Here is a 16,360-nt window from a genome sequence, read left to right on the forward strand (position 1 = left end):
TATTTTAAAGGAAATTCATTTGCTCAGCTAGTAATAGCTAGTTGATAATCATGGGAGTCTTAGCCTTCGTAGGATAATGATATTTCTTCGAATTATCGTAAAATTGCTTGCTCTTGCAGGCATTACTCGTTTAATGTGCTATATAGGTCATATCGTCACACCAATATTCAGCCGTTTCATAGACGTCTTGTTTTTAACACAAACGTAGAAACTAAATCCCTGAGCCTATCGCTGATACTTCCTCGACGAGAAACGCTTATTACAGGAAATTTAGACTAAACGAAGGTTCCACCGAGATTCGAACTCGGATCGCTGGATTCAGAGTCCAGAGTGCTAACCGTTACACCATTTTTTTTTTTTTTTTTTTTTTTTTTTTATTTTCTGTGATACCTGTAAGCACTCAGAAACGCCAACTTTGTCAACTATTACACCTGTATGTGGTGAGAGTGATTTTGCCCCAGTGAGTAAAACGTGTACCTCTGGTGGGACTCGAACCCACAATCCCCGGTTTAGGAGACCGATGCCTTATCCATTTTTTTTTTTTTTTTATAAATGCCTGCAATTCAGTCTCAGCTCATTATGTGCAAATGAAAGCGTAGTTATTATTCCTCTAACAAATATATCTATTGAAAAAAAAATATTAAGGAAACATCCACAACACAGCCACTTCAAAAGAAGTACACTACTGAAATTAAAATCCTGAAACATGACTATATAATGTAGACTGCTTTGTGAAATAAAGATTAAAAAAAAAAAAAAAAAAAAAAAAAAAAAAAAAAAAAAAAAAAAAAAAAAAACCACGGAAACTTCAGTCCTGGTGTAGAGAAGAAACATACATAAAGGCGGCAAATCCAGAAACAGTATAAAAGAAAATGGCTCACACAGGTGACCTTAGCCAACACCCTCTCTTTCAAATGTCAGGCTAAGCATATTGGCAAAATCATCTCGGAGGCCTGGCAATCGCAAGCGCTGCCAGTAAGCAGTAAGCATGTACTGCCGAAACGCTAGGTGTCCATCCTCTTCATGACAACTGTTGACAAAATGTACGAAATGGCCAATGAACCACATGACGGTATGGAGCTTCGTTCGCGGAAAAAAGGAAGAATCGGGCCGGACGATGATGTCAATAGTATAAGCGGCTTCAGCAGACCTAGTGACAAAAGCAAGTTGTTTCCTGAGCCAACGCCAATTAGCAAGGTGCCCACAGCAGGTGAATCGATGTTCAAGGGTATCCACGAGACCACACCGAGTACAGGTGTCCGTGTCAGAAAGACCAATACGGTGCAGTCGTACATTGGTGGGAACCAAATTATTTATTACCCTATACCACGTGGACGCCACGGCCATAGAGTGGATCGGCAGACTAACATTCTTCCAGACGTTCCTCCAGGACACAGATGGAGACGCCAGTTCTATTGGATTGGGACCGGCCAGCCCCTCCCAGCGGGCAATCAAGCCCTTGGTCGTTGGCACCGGTCGCCGCAAGAAGACGTCACCGAGGTAACTCACCGCAATGTAAAATTCCCGAATGTGTTTCAACTTAAAATTTAGGCGTCCGACATCGACAGGTGGAGCAAGGCTCGCCGGACGCACAACAATAAAAAGCCTGGATGTAATCGAAGTCACTTCTTGCGTAACAATTAGAGTCGTTCGGCGGACGTACAAAGCAGACGCCTTGCGAGTAATGTCAGAGAGGCCCAAGCCTCCGGAGATACGCCGTTTCGTCATTACCTCGTAACGTAACTTGAATAGATGGCCCTTCCATATAAACCTGCTAGACAATTGGCGCAACCTTTTCGCCACCATCATGGGAAGTGGGAACAGCTGAGCAACATAATAAGCTTTACATAGAACGTAGGTGTCTAAAATTCTGACTTTTTGCAAAATGGTAGCAGAGCGCTGCTCATGGACCATCAGAGCCCCCTGTATCTTCTCGGTGACCGATTTCCAATTGAGAGCCGCCATTTTTAAAGGACACCGATCAATGATAATCCCCAAGGACGTATGGCGATCGACAACAGTGGCCCAAGGGACGTCAGCATCGCGAAATCCTCGAATATCAAGGAACTTACATTTACCCTGATTGAGACGCGCTCCAGAGACACGACAGTATGCATCAACTGCCCCTTTCAACAACGGGATATCATCACGTTGACGGAGGAGAACAACGACATCATCCGCATATGCCTTAACCGAGAGCTTCCCACCAGAGAGGGACATACCCTGAAGCTTGAGAGCAATAGTCCGAAGCAGCGGTTCCAGGGACAATACGAATAAAGACATAGAGAGCGGACTACCCTGAGGCACTCCGCGGCGGATAGCAATGGGCGGCGTCAGCTGCCCATTGACTGACACCCGAGCTGTTAATCCCCTATACAAATTGCCAAGAACACCACGTGATGAAGCGTTAAAACCTATTGTACCTAAAACACGATCTAAAAACACATGACTGACGTGATCAAAAGCCTTATGAAAATCAAGGAAGGCAAAGGCACAATGTACGTTTGTAACCGCCGCAACCGAGACAACATCCCGATATTCGGCTACTGGTGTCAGAATAGATCTATCATGAAAACAACATTGATGTGCACCAATCACACCCCGAAGCAGAGAGGACAACCGGCTATTGAGCGCTCTAGCAGCTGTCTTGTAGTCAAAATTCAGCAATGTGAGCGGACGAAGATTGGCAGCAGATAAACGACCAGAAGACTTCGGAATTAAAACAATTTTCCCTACTTTAAAATCGGCAGGCACATCCATCCCCCTGACAATCTCATTTAAAATCTGCGTAAAAATGCCACCCAAAAGAGGCCAAAAACGGAGATAAAATTCTTTAGGCAGGCCGTCTGGACCCGGCGATTTACTGGACGGAGAGCGAGCAATAAAATCGAAAACCTCATCTACCTGGAACTCCCGGAGAAATTCGCCGTTCGCGTCAGGCGTGATCGTCGCAGTTAGATCCCCAAGGACATCATCCGAAAGAGACTCACCAGAATCATCGGCAGAATAGAGACTAGCGTAATACTGATGGAGAGCACGAACCATTTCCTCCTGTGCAATAAGCTGCCGTCCATCATCCACCGTAAGAGAAGAGATGAAGGAGCGACGACGACGAGTGTGATGCCGTAGCAGGTGGTACAAGGATGTCAGCTCACCTTCAACAAGAGAGTGAGGTTTCGACTTGACTCGCAGACCATCCATCTGTCGTCGTTTAAGGCTCAAGAGCTTGGCTTTAATACGACGAACATCATGGATCCGCAGAGGAGAGGTACCCGCTGCGTCATATAGTTCACGCAGGACAGAGTAGTAATATTCATACGTGTTCTTAAAATCACGCGCCCTTGCAGCACAGTAAAAAATCAAAGTCTGACGAATCTTGGGCTTGGCAAACGCAGTCCACCAAACCAGCAAGGAGGGGTATCGCGGGACAGAGCGAAGACACCGCTCCCACACGCCACTTATAACATCATCCATAGCACTGTCGGCAAGGTGGGAAACATTTAACATCCACTGGGAACGATAAAGTTTTGCAGGTTGGTGACTAAGATTGACAGTTGCAGTAAAAGCACAATGGTCAGAAAAACTAGTAGGAATAACATCGACAGAAAGAATTTTATCACATAAAAAATCAGATAAATAGAATCTGTCGAGTCTACTGCATGAGGACGCGGTAAAAAACGTATATTTCACCAGGGTTGGATATTTGTGTTCCCAAACATCACGCAGATGCATCGTACGAACTAAGTCATGTAAATCACGGCAATAATTAAAATTGGGGGACTGGTCTTCAGGGCGTAAAACACAATTAAAATCGCCTCCGAGCAGGAGACTCCGAGGACTCTGGCGCAAAAGATAAATAAGCTCTTCTTTATAAAAGCGCGAGCGAGCCACAGTGTGACCCGAACCAGAGGGGGCATACAAAACAACGAGGCGGAGATCAAAAAGACGACAACCAATCCCACGGCCAGAGTCAAGGAATTCAATGTCAGTAATAGGAATGCCCTCTCGAAAGAAAAGAGCAGTTCCTGTTGAATATTCCGGCGCGACATTAAAAACTGTTTGAAATCCAGGTAGAGAGAGATCAGAAAACAACACTTCCTGCAAGAACACTACGTCCGCACAGGCGTCGTAAATAAACTGCCGCAAAGAGGCAATGCGAACGTCGGACTCAATACGGTTAACATTTAAAGTAAGAAAGGTGTATGCTTGAACCATAGAGAGAAAAGCGAGAAAGGAAATCACCTACACCGACGCACCAACGTCACAGTCCATAGCAGGGGAGACGGAGGCATCCGAGGGAGGGGGACTGGTACCCCGTTCCGCGGATCCCTTACGCTTCGGTTTTTTACGAACAGCATTAACGTTCGGCTGAACGCGTAACTTGCGTCGGCTGACGGGCAAGGAAGCTTCAGCCGCCGGTGACGTAGGAGGGTCAAGTTCTGTATCCGACACCACCCGCGCCGGTCCACATGCGGGATCCGGGGTCGCGGGGGGAAACTCCGACAAAACGGAATGGTCAACACTTACACTAGCTTCCGGCAAACATGGACTGCACGGAGGCGAATCGTGAGCAGGAAGGTCCGAGGCCGCAAAGTTGGACGGAAGCGGAGCAGCTCCGCTGGCAGAGGTATGGGGCAGCGAAGCAGGAAGTTGTCGCGGCTCCACTTGTTGTGACATCGAAGTCGGTTCGGAAGACGGCGCCAACAGGCCCGACCGACGATCCGACTCGAGAGAAGCTGCGTCGGAGGCCGGAGGGGCGCCAGCAGCCGCCACCGTAACCGTTACCTCAGGAGAACAGGGAGCAGCTACAGTACACAGTGGCTCGGAGGATGCCGGTCGCTCGGACTGGGGCATCTCAGGGAGATCCTCATCCGTACTATTTCCATCGTGTGGGCGACGCCTCTTATTATTCAAAAGTGGCACACCCACCTGAGGGACAGACGGAACAACATCAGATTTAGCACGCAAAGGAGGAAATTCTGTGTCAGGGGTGCGCAAAACCTGTGGCGGAGCGCTACTACCACTGGACTGTGCTACACCAAGAGCAGAACCACCTGCAACGAGGTCAGCGACCGTTAACTTGCGACGCTGTTCGAGAGAATTTTTTAAAACAAAAACCCTCCGCGGACAGTCGGTACGCACGTGACCACTTTCATTGCACAAAAAACAGGTGCCAACCTGACCACTATATGTTACATGGACACGATATCCACCGATCTGCAGGTGAGATGGAATATTCTGCTTAACGTGCATTTCGACTGAACGAATACCACTGTAACATTGCAGGCGATGTTGGCTTGACCAGCGTTCAAGGCGAATGCTCTTTACATCACCATACTTTTGTAGACCCTCCTTAAGATAGACATTATCCACCTCCGGTGGAAGGTTGTAAACACGAACATTGGTATACGTGATGGAAGCATTGGAAAGCAGCACGGTACTTACAGAATCATCCCGATGCCGAAAGAGAACTTGATGACCATATTTAGAAAGAATTTTATCAACCTGAAGTGGGTCCATAAACTTAACAAAGAAAACATACAGTTCGGTATCAAAATAAGCAGTATGCACCTGATCCGAATGAACACCAAAGGTATCTACCAACCAATCATGAATCTCAAGGGAACTAGGTTGCACATGGCGGGTTGACTTGTCAAAAGTAAAACTAACTGTAGCCTGACGAGGAATAACCTGGGTCGACATTTTCAAAATATGCGGTCGAAACCGCTACACACAACACACTGAAATAAGGACAGAAAGTAACACAAGGTACTAAACAACGACGGAGAAACACTCACAGAAGTTGCAACACAACACGTAAACAAAAGCTATAGTCCACTATACGTAACGCTACGGCGGAGCGGAAGACTAGGCACGTCCACACTGCACGGCGTCTAAAGCGGAACTGACCATGGAACCAGACACGACCATGGGACGCGTAAATACATTTAGCAGTATACTGACGTACTTCAGACACTTCCTACTTGCATTTTTTAACCTAATTGACACGATCGAGCATTATAAAACTTAATCTGGGCAATGTTTGCAGTTGCAGCCGATGACTGCATTTCCTGTGCGTCTATATGGGCGCGCTGAGTAGCAGTGTGTGGAAACGAAAGACAGGGACGGACGTAAAGCAATCAGAACGAACAAGAAAGTATGCAGAGCCTCTGGTAGCTCAGTTGGTAGAGCGGTGGACTGTAGTGGAGGATTCACAGTTATCCATAGGTCGCTGGTTCAAATCCGGCCCAGAGGACTGTTTTTCTAATCTCAGGAGCAAAGAGGCTCCAGAGCATGCCCACTCGGTCAGAACCTCCCTATGTTTTAAACCTATTTTAAAGGAAATTCATTTGCTCAGCTAGTAATAGCTAGTTGATAATCATGGGAGTCTTAGCCTTCGTAGGATAATGATATTTCTTCGAATTATCGTAAAATTGCTTGCTCTTACAGGCATTACTCGTTTAATGTGCTATATAGGTCATATCGTCGCACCAATATTCAGCCGTTTCATAGACGTCTCGTTTTTAACACAAACGTAGAAACTAAATCCCTGAGCCTATCGCTGATACTTCCTCGACGAGAAACGCTTATTACAGAAAATTTAGACTAAACGAAGGTTCCACCGAGATTCGAACTCGGATCGCTGGATTCAGAGTCCAGAGTGCTAACCGTTACACCATGGAACCAGACACGACCATGGGACGCGTAAATACATTTAGCAGTATACTGACGTACTTCAGACACTTCCTACTTGCATTTTTTAACCTAATTGACACGATCGAGCATTATAATACTTAATCTGGGCAATGTTTGCAGTTGCAGCCGATGACTGCATTTCCTGTGCGTCTATATGGGCGCGCTGAGTAGCAGTGTGTGGAAACGAAAGACAGGGACGGACGTAAAGCAATCAGAACGAACAAGAAAGTATGCAGAGCCTCTGGTAGCTCAGTTGGTAGAGCGGTTGACTGTAGTGGAGGATTCACAGTTATCCATAGGTCGCTGGTTCAAATCCGGCCCAGAGGACTGTTTTTCGAATCTCAGGAGCAAAGAGGCTCCAGAGCATGCCCACTCGGTCAGAACCTCCCTATGTTTTAAACCTATTTTAAAGGAAATTCATTTGCTCAGCTAGTAATAGCTAGTTGATAATCATGGGAGTCTTAGCCTTCGTAGGATAATGATATTTCTTCGAATTATCGTAAAATTGCTTGCTCTTACAGGCATTACTCGTTTAATGTGCTATATAGGTCATATCGTCGCACCAATATTCAGCCGTTTCATAGACGTCTCGTTTTTAACACAAACGTAGAAACTAAATCCCTGAGCCTATCGCTGATACTTCCTCGACGAGAAACGCTTATTACAGAAAATTTAGACTAAACGAAGGTTCCACCGAGATTCGAACTCGGATCGCTGGATTCAGAGTCCAGAGTGCTAACCGTTACACCATGGAACCAGACACGACCATGGGACGCGTAAATACATTTAGCAGTATACTGACGTACTTCAGACACTTCCTACTTGCATTTTTTAACCTAATTGACACGATCGAGCATTATAAAACTTAATCTGGGCAATGTTTGCAGTTGCAGCCGATGACTGCATTTCCTGTGCGTCTATATGGGCGCGCTGAGTAGCAGTGTGTGGAAACGAAAGACAGGGACGGACGTAAAGCAATCAGGACGAACAAGAAAGTATGCAGAGCCTCTGGTAGCTCAGTTGGTCAGTCAGCCGGCGGACGCGGTCGAGGTCGGACGTGCTGTGCTGCGCGCCGCGCCGTCGCTGTTTACGTGTGGTGAGTCGCTGCGCTTGCTTCAGTGTCTACCAGTGTTTTGGTGTGATATGCCAATGAACTCGATTTCGTGATGTCTCAACCGAGTAGGAAAGACACACTGAAGTTTACTTTTGACAGAAATTTTGTCCGACCCAAATCTTTTGAAGTTGAGCAATGGTTAGAAGATGAAGTAAAGATAGGACTTGAGGACATAATCGGGATACATCTTTCGATTGTCAGTAGCACCGTTTTCGTTAAATTAGCTCGATCAGAGATGTGTGAGAAAATCGTTGAATCTTGTGGTGGTATCCTAAAGTTTAAACATAGTGATGGAAATGTGGGAGAAGTTGCTGTTTCGCATGCCGGCCTAGGAATACGGACTGTTAGAATTTTTGAACTTCCCTTTGAAATAACCAGTGAACAGATCAACGCAGTGCTCTGTCCTTACGGTAAAATCATAAGCAATATTGCGGAACGTTGGTCTAGTGCACATAAGTTCCCGGTTCTTAATGGGGTGCGGCAATTGAAACTCGAGCTGCAGAAGCACATCCCGTCTTATGTAAACGTATGCGGGTATCGTGCGATAGTCATGTACGATGATCAGCCTCGAACGTGTGCCGCATGCAACTCGACAGGTCACGTGCGTGCCGAATGCGTGCAGAGGCGAGTGGCGCAGCTGCCTGCCGGCGAGGCTGCCAGGCCCCCCGCGATGACATCACTGCCTGTGACGTACGTCGCCGCAGCGCGTGGGCTTCCGGATATATCCACGGTCACCGAAGTCAGTGAAAATACTGTAGTGCCTGCGACAGTGACGCGAATGGAGACTGTTGCAACGCCGGAAGAGACCCCACCTAAACCCATAGAAATATCGCCGTCCGTCGTAGTCACAGAAGAACAGGCATCCGACATGCAAACGGCTGCGTCCCCATCGGCCGCTGCTACTCCGCGGGGGGAATCTCCAGCAGGTTCCGATCAAGGCCCACAACATCGTACGTCTCCCAGAAAAACTAAAAAACGGAGAGTTGCCCGCCAGGGCGCAGAACAGATGGCACCGGTTCTGCGCGAAAAGGCTAAACAGATAGGTGAACAACTCAGTGACAAAGCATCTGATAGCACAAACCATGATCATCCTTCAGCCAGTTTACCATCAGTCATTGACAATGTCTCAGATGCTCTACCTCTGAACCCCGAACAGTCAACTCAACTCCGAGCCGACTGTGATGTCCGCATGGTCAAACTCTATCCTGCTCACGAGTCGGTAACGCCCTCGACACAGCCACCGCCAACTAGTTGGGCAGACGATACAGAATCCACTGCCGACGTCGACAGTATGGATACTTCCGAAGCGGTGACAGCCGTAACTTCAGTCTCCAAAGACGACGATGTTAATGAGAAAGCTAACGCCTCGACAGAGTCTACCGCGCAAAAAGAACGCACGACTGCTCCCTTCTCAAACGGAGAATATTTTTAACTCTGCCTTTAAAGTGACTGTCAATACATGTTTTTGTTATCTGGAATTGCTTCCAAAGTGCTTTTACGACGTGACTTGTATTTCCAGCGTTATTTCTGTTTGATATCGGACTGGTTTTAGGTCTTGTTCCTGTTTAGTCCTACACAATTCCGCCACAGGCCTATCGACTTGCTACTCTCAATATTAATAAGATACGCAGCGCTCTTAAACTACAACATTTAAAAGACTTTTTATATGCAGCTGATGTAGACATTTTGTTTGTACAAGAAGTAGCAGAGATCGGACTTGATTGCATACCAGGTTATAATGTCATCACTAATCCTGGGGCCAGTTGCGAATTAGGTACAGCTTTTATTGTGAAGGAAGGTATCATTATTCATGACGTCACGAAACTGCCGAACAGTAGGGGCATTGCGGGCACTTTTTATAACAACAGACTAATTAATGTATATGCCCCATCCGGTTCCAGTAATAGACGTCAAAGAGCAGAATTCTTTAAAGAAGAAATAGTTCCTCTCTTTGGCGTCCGCCACGACAATGTCATCTTCGGAGGCGACTTTAACTGTGTCATCAGTGCAAAGGACCAAACTCCCAATCTTAACAAATCACTTGAACTGGAACGAATTGTACGAGACTTGCGCTTAGTTGACTCTTGGGAGCTCAAGCATGGTGCAGCACCTGGGTTTACCCATATCACGACCCATTCGGCAAGCCGTCTCGATCGCATTTATGTCACACCCACTTTGAGGAATAACATTCTGCAGTCAGAAGTATGGCCAGTGGCGTTCTCAGATCATGCTGCATACATCTGTACTATCACTCTCGACCGACAACGGACGTGTCGATACAGGGGCCTGTGGAAATTAAATGTTTCACATCTACAAGACTCGGCGTGTCAAGAAGCCTTCCTCAATACCTGGCGAGAATGTGAGCACAGATTTGCCTCTTATAATTCGGCCATTGATTGGTGGCTCAGGTGCGCCAAACCTAAAATTAGGTAGTGTTTCATGAACTACGCACGAGAAAAGGGCTTTTGGCTTCAAAGGACGATCAATTTCTATTTTCATTGTCTGCGGGAACTGTATATGCTCGGCACTTCGGCTGTCGAGAATTGTCAACGAATTAAGAAAATCCAGGCCAAAATCCTAACCCTAAGGAGGACGCAGCTAGAAGGCTACAAAGTCAGGTCACGGGTCCAGACTACTGTACACCAAGAACTCACCTCAGTCTACCATATGATCCAAGAAAGTAGGAAAGGGTCCCGTAAAATACTGACGGAGTTAATTGCTGAGGATGGCGCAACGCTGACTACGCACAACGAGATTAAAGCGGCGGTGCTAAACTACTTCACCACCTTGATGTCCAATAAAGAAGTTAACGTGCAAGCGCAGGATGCTCTTTTGAATAATTTGCGCAACAGAGTCAGTCTCGTGGACGCGGAAAAGCTATTAGACGTGGCAACCGAAGAAGACGTGGAATATGTACTCTGGGAAAGTGCCAAGAATAAATCCCCCGGACCTGACGGAATTCCCGCCGAATTCTATCAAACATTCTGGAACACCATAAAGGCGAAGATCATTTGCATCTGTAACGAACTTCTAGACCACAACAACGTGATCCCCACCAGCTTCTGTGAAGGCATTGTCGTTCTAATTAAAAAAAACTCAGGCAGAGCAAACGTAAAAAAACTAAGACCGATAACGCTGCTCAACAGCGACTATAAAATCTTTGCGAGACTTTTGGCCCACAGGCTTAAATCTACAATGACCAGTATCATTGGCCCTTACCAGACCAGTGTGGGAAAGGATCGGAAAATTCAACAGACTTTGTGCGACTACCGTGATTTAATCTCCATTGCGGAAGTCTGTAAGCTGAAATGTGCCATCATGTCCTTGGACTTCGACAAAGCCTTTGACAGGGTCAACCACCAGTATCTCTTTCGTACCATGTATGCGATGGGCTTTCCACCTGGGTTCGTCGCGATTATACAACAGATGGTAGCGAATAATTTATCCAGAGTCATCATCAATGGCCAACCTACCCGAGCGATAGAGATAGCCAGTTCCGTCAGGCAGGGCTGCCCAATGTCCATGGCGCTTTTTGCGATTGCCATTGAGCCTTTGTTAGCTACCCTGACGCAAAGTTTACAGGGCGTCGTAATACATGGCTCCCGAGTAGTGTGCAAGGCGTATGCAGACGATGTCGGTTTCCTTGTACTAAATAGAACTGAAGTGGAGACCGCACTACAGCTAGTCAGGCAATATGAGCAAGCGTCGGGTGCACAACTAAACTGGACAAAGTCTGGAATATTCAATATTGGCCGCGGCCTAGGATCGCACCCTCACGGACAACTACGTCAGCTGAAGATCTTCAAGTGTCTTGGAATTGATTTTCAGAGTAACATTCGGCACACCATTGCAACCAACTATAGAAAGCTTCTACGGACTATTCGTGCCAGCATACGAGAACACAGTGTACGAAAACTAAATGAAATTCAGAAAGTAACGGTCGCAAATGTATACCTCACCTCGAAACTCAATTATATCGCTCAAGTTTTACCAATTTCTGCACTCACTGCAAAACGAATTATGTCAGCTTTAGGACAGTTTGTCAGCCATCACCACATTTTTAAAATTCAGTTTGACACCTTAACGCTTGCCACAAATAATGGTGGCTTAAATCTTGTCGATGTTGGAAAGAAGGCGCAAGCTTTATACATATCAAAAACTTTCCACCAATGGAAACACTCAGCTGATAGTCTCGCTGCTCACCTGCTTACTGAGATAGCTCCCGCCGACCTCAGTCCACCAATCACGGTGCAACATATTCCAAACGGACTTTACCATTTAAAATGGTTTTTACTGGAGTACAGTTATGTACAAACAAGGATCCCCGAACAGGAAATGAAGACAGTGAAACACGTTTACCAGGAATTACTGAAAGATAAGAAGAAAAATAACATCGAAGACAAATACAACCTTTTCGACTGGAAGGTAATCTGGGAGAACATCCATTGTCCGTACTTGCCGTCAACAATGAAAGCCACTTGGTATTTCGCAGTTAACAGAAAATTGGCCACTAACTCCAAACTACATAACATACACCTCGCAGAATCACCTTTGTGCACAACGTGTAATTTAATAGATACTGATGAACACAGGTTTGTGTGCGACAACGTAAAAGATATATGGGAATATATCACGAACAAGTTAGCACTCATCAGTCGAACATCGCCCAGATACATAACCCCTGCTGCCTTTCTGACGCCGGACGATACCCCGTACCCACGGACGAGAAGGAACGCTCTAAACTGGTTAAAAGCCGCTACTGTACATTACTTATTTACAAAAGGAGAAAAGAGTAAAGAAGACTTCTGGGTCTATCTTACAACTAACCACCATATACTAATGAAAACGAAAAACTATAAGGATAACTTCGCCAACTACCTGCTCAAAACTATAACGTAAACACAAAGTGACTGCTAGATCAATTGATTGAATTCAATGTTAACGAACATTCAGCAGATACTCACTAAAGATAAGACGGACCATCTATACGGCGAATACTACGTCATGTTGACCGAACCACGAGTTACAAACACCTCTGAAGTAATCGATTGGCAAGATTTCAAGCTTCATTTTGCAAGAAGAAGAAAATTCAGTTTTCTGTTTTCGAGAAATATTTTAGTTCTCTCTCAATTTCGCAGAGTTCAAAACAAAGCTCTTCTATTTTCGAAGAAATGGATTTTCACTTTCCTTTTAACTTCTTTGACGTTTTCTGTTACCACGAGGCAATGGAGCCGCAATAAATTTCAGTTCCTATTTACTTCCTATGGATGCTTGTATCTGAACGACGCATGTAATCCACAACGGTTTTCATTTTCCTTAAATTAAAGGCCATTGATGCCGCGCCGACGAAGGCGACTAAATGGCGAGCAGAAGGACGGGCTATAAGGGGTGAATGGAGGCCCGTAAAAAAAAAAAAAAAAAAAAAAAAAAAAAAAAAAAAAAAAAAAAAAAAAAAAAAAAAGTTGGTAGAGCGGTGGACTGTAGTGGAGGATTCACACTTATCCATAGGTCGCTGGTTCAAATCCGGCCCAGAGGACTGTTTTTCTAATCTCAGGAGCAAAGAGGCTCCAGAGCATGCCCACTCGGTCAGAACCTCCCTATGTTTTAAACCTATTTTAAAGGAAATTCATTTGCTCAGCTAGTAATAGCTAGTTGATAATCATGGGAGTCTTAGCCTTCGTAGGATAATGATATTTCTTCGAATTATCGTAAAATTGCTTGCTCTTACAGGCATTACTCGTTTAATGTGCTATATAGGTCATATCGTCGCACCAATATTCAGCCGTTTCATAGACGTCTCGTTTAAAACACAAACGTAGAAACTAAATCCCTGAGCCTATCGCTGATACTTCCTCGACGAGAAACGCTTATTACAGAAAATTTAGACTAAACGAAGGTTCCACCGAGATTCGAACTCGGATCGCTGGATTCAGAGTCCAGAGTGCTAACCGTTACACCATGGAACCAGACACGACCATGGGACGCGTAAATACATTTAGCAGTATACTGACGTACTTCAGACACTTCCTACTTACATTTTTTAACCTAATTGACACGATCGAGCATTATAAAACTTAATCTGGGCAATGTTTGCAGTTGCAGCCGATGACTGCATTTCCTGTGCGTCTATATGGGCGCGCTGAGTAGCAGTGTGTGGAAACGAAAGACAGGGACGGACGTAAAGCAATCAGAACGAACAAGAAAGTATGCAGAGCCTCTGGTAGCTCAGTTGGTAGAGCGGTGGACTGTAGTGGAGGATTCACAGTTATCCATAGGTCGCTGGTTCAAATCCGGCCCAGAGGACTGTTTTTCTAATCTCAGGAGCAAAGAGGCTCCAGAGCATGCCCACTCGGTCAGAACCTCCCTATGTTTTAAACCTATTTTAAAGGAAATTCATTTGCTCAGCTAGTAATAGCTAGTTGATAATCATGGGAGTCTTAGCCTTCGTAGGATAATGATATTTCTTCGAATTATCGTAAAATTGCTTGCTCTTACAGGCATTACTCGTTTAATGTGCTATATAGGTCATATCGTCGCACCAATATTCAGCCGTTTCATAGACGTCTCGTTTTTAACACAAACGTAGAAACTAAATCCCTGAGCCTATCGCTGATACTTCCTCGACGAGAAACGCTTATTACAGAAAATTTAGACTAAACGAAGGTTCCACCGAGATTCGAACTCGGATCGCTCGATTCAGAGTCCAGAGTGCTAACCGTTACACCATGGAACCAGACACGACCATGGGACGCGTAAATACATTTAGCAGTATACTGACGTACTTCAGACACTTCCTACTTGCATTTTTTAACCTAATTGACACGATCGAGCATTATAAAACTTAATCTGGGCAATGTTTGCAGTTGCAGCCGATGACTGCATTTCCTGTGCGTCTATATGGGCGCGCTGAGTAGCAGTGTGTGGAAACGAAAGACAGGGACGGACGTAAAGCAATCAGAACGAACAAGAAAGTATGCAGAGCCTCTGGTAGCTCAGTTGGTAGAGCGGTGGACTGTAGTGGAGGATTCACAGTTATCCATAGGTCGCTGGTTCAAATCCGGCCCAGAGGACTGTTTTTCTAATCTCAGGAGCAAAGAGGCTCCAGAGCATGCCCACTCGGTCAGAACCTCCCTATGTTTTAAACCTATTTTAAAGGAAATTCATTTGCTCAGCTAGTAATAGCTAGTTGATAATCATGGGAGTCTTAGCCTTCGTAGGATAATGATATTTCTTCGAATTATCGTAAAATTGCTTGCTCTTACAGGCATTACTCGTTTAATGTGCTATATAGGTCATATCGTCGCACCAATATTCAGCCGTTTCATAGACGTCTCGTTTTTAACACAAACGTAGAAACTAAATCCCTGAGCCTATCGCTGATACTTCCTCGACGAGAAACGCTTATTACAGAAAATTTAGACTAAACGAAGGTTCCACCGAGATTCGAACTCGGATCGCTGGATTCAGAGTCCAGAGTGCTAACCGTTACACCATGGAACCAGACACGACCATGGGACGCGTAAATACATTTAGCAGTATACTGACGTACTTCAGACACTTCCTACTTGCATTTTTTAACCTAATTGACACGATCGAGCATTATAAAACTTAATCTGGGCAATGTTTGCACTTGCAGCCGATGACTGCATTTCCTGTGCGTCTATATGGCAGCGCTGAGTAGCAGTGTGTGGAAACGAAAGACAGGGACGGACGTAAAGCAATCAGTACGAATAAGAAAGTATGCAGAGCCTCTGGTAGCTCAGTGGGTGAGACGGGAGCGGACTCCGAAACACCTAGTGCGGGACAGTCTCAACCTTCAGACGCGGAGGAAGCCCATACTTCTCGGCACCAACAAAAGAAGCGCAAGAAACAACGTATCGCTCCCCCAGATGCTGGCGAAGCAGCTCGCCCATATCGTGAAAAAGCCACACGGATTGCGCAAACGCAGCGCGGCACTCCGGCGACGAGTTCTGCAACAGACCAGGCCCCTACGCAGCGAGAGGCCAGCCCCCCTGGTCACGGTGGCGTTGACGCCTGCAGTGCGACCCCTATGGATGTGAGTACGACGCGACCCCTTGAACCATGTGATGAGCCGGATCGCAACCTTCCGAACTTGCTCCGCCCCGCCCCTGTGCATAATGAAGTAAATTGGGCTGATGATGTTGAGATTGACGCTCAGGATTCCGGACCGACGGATAAACCACTGGCCGTGGACGACACCCATGGTACCATGGGTAACGCATTCCGACCAGGATCAAGTGAGCCGATCGACGGGTCGGAGAAAGCACAGCGAACCTAAAAGCAGAAGGTGCCGCGGCGATGTGTCCAATGAACCCTCAACAGGCGTATCGCATAGCGACAATCAACATTAATAAAATCAGCAGTGCTCGTAAACTGCAGCTTCTCAGTGACATGTTACGAGCGGCGGAAGTCGATATCGCCCTGTTACAGGAGGTCAGGGAGTCGGATCTCCAGTCCTTGCGCACATATACCGCTCATGTCCATCCTGGTACCGCACACGAATTGGGCACTGCCATTTTAACCAAAGAG

The 16,360-nt window shown here is 46.0% G+C and overlaps 9 non-coding genes across 9 annotated transcripts; 4 read left to right on the forward strand and 5 right to left on the reverse strand.

Moving 5' to 3' along the window:
• The first annotated feature begins 6,167 nt into the window (after nt 1–6,167).
• Trnay-gua lies at nt 6,168–6,256 on the forward strand. Its single transcript is given in 2 exon segments — nt 6,168–6,204; nt 6,221–6,256. It is a non-coding gene; the product is annotated as a tRNA-Tyr (tRNA).
• Nucleotides 6,257–6,614: 358 nt separating this feature from the next.
• Nucleotides 6,615–6,686, reverse strand: Trnaq-cug. The gene has a single exon. It is a non-coding gene; the product is annotated as a tRNA-Gln (tRNA).
• Nucleotides 6,687–6,934: 248 nt separating this feature from the next.
• On the forward strand, nt 6,935–7,023 carry Trnay-gua. The gene is given in 2 exon segments: nt 6,935–6,971; nt 6,988–7,023. It is a non-coding gene; the product is annotated as a tRNA-Tyr (tRNA).
• Nucleotides 7,024–7,381: 358 nt separating this feature from the next.
• On the reverse strand, nt 7,382–7,453 carry Trnaq-cug. Its single transcript has one exon. It is a non-coding gene; the product is annotated as a tRNA-Gln (tRNA).
• A 6,251-nt stretch (nt 7,454–13,704) lies between these two features.
• Trnaq-cug lies at nt 13,705–13,776 on the reverse strand. Its single transcript has one exon. It is a non-coding gene; the product is annotated as a tRNA-Gln (tRNA).
• Nucleotides 13,777–14,024: 248 nt separating this feature from the next.
• Nucleotides 14,025–14,113, forward strand: Trnay-gua. Its single transcript is given in 2 exon segments — nt 14,025–14,061; nt 14,078–14,113. It is a non-coding gene; the product is annotated as a tRNA-Tyr (tRNA).
• A 358-nt stretch (nt 14,114–14,471) lies between these two features.
• Trnaq-cug lies at nt 14,472–14,543 on the reverse strand. Its single transcript has one exon. It is a non-coding gene; the product is annotated as a tRNA-Gln (tRNA).
• A 248-nt stretch (nt 14,544–14,791) lies between these two features.
• Nucleotides 14,792–14,880, forward strand: Trnay-gua. The gene is given in 2 exon segments: nt 14,792–14,828; nt 14,845–14,880. It is a non-coding gene; the product is annotated as a tRNA-Tyr (tRNA).
• Nucleotides 14,881–15,238: 358 nt separating this feature from the next.
• On the reverse strand, nt 15,239–15,310 carry Trnaq-cug. The gene has a single exon. It is a non-coding gene; the product is annotated as a tRNA-Gln (tRNA).
• Nucleotides 15,311–16,360: the final 1,050 nt, after the last annotated feature.

This window comes from Schistocerca americana, unplaced genomic scaffold (genome assembly GCF_021461395.2).
Source record: "Schistocerca americana isolate TAMUIC-IGC-003095 unplaced genomic scaffold, iqSchAmer2.1 HiC_scaffold_204, whole genome shotgun sequence".
Taxonomy (NCBI): Eukaryota; Metazoa; Arthropoda; class Insecta; order Orthoptera; family Acrididae; genus Schistocerca; species Schistocerca americana.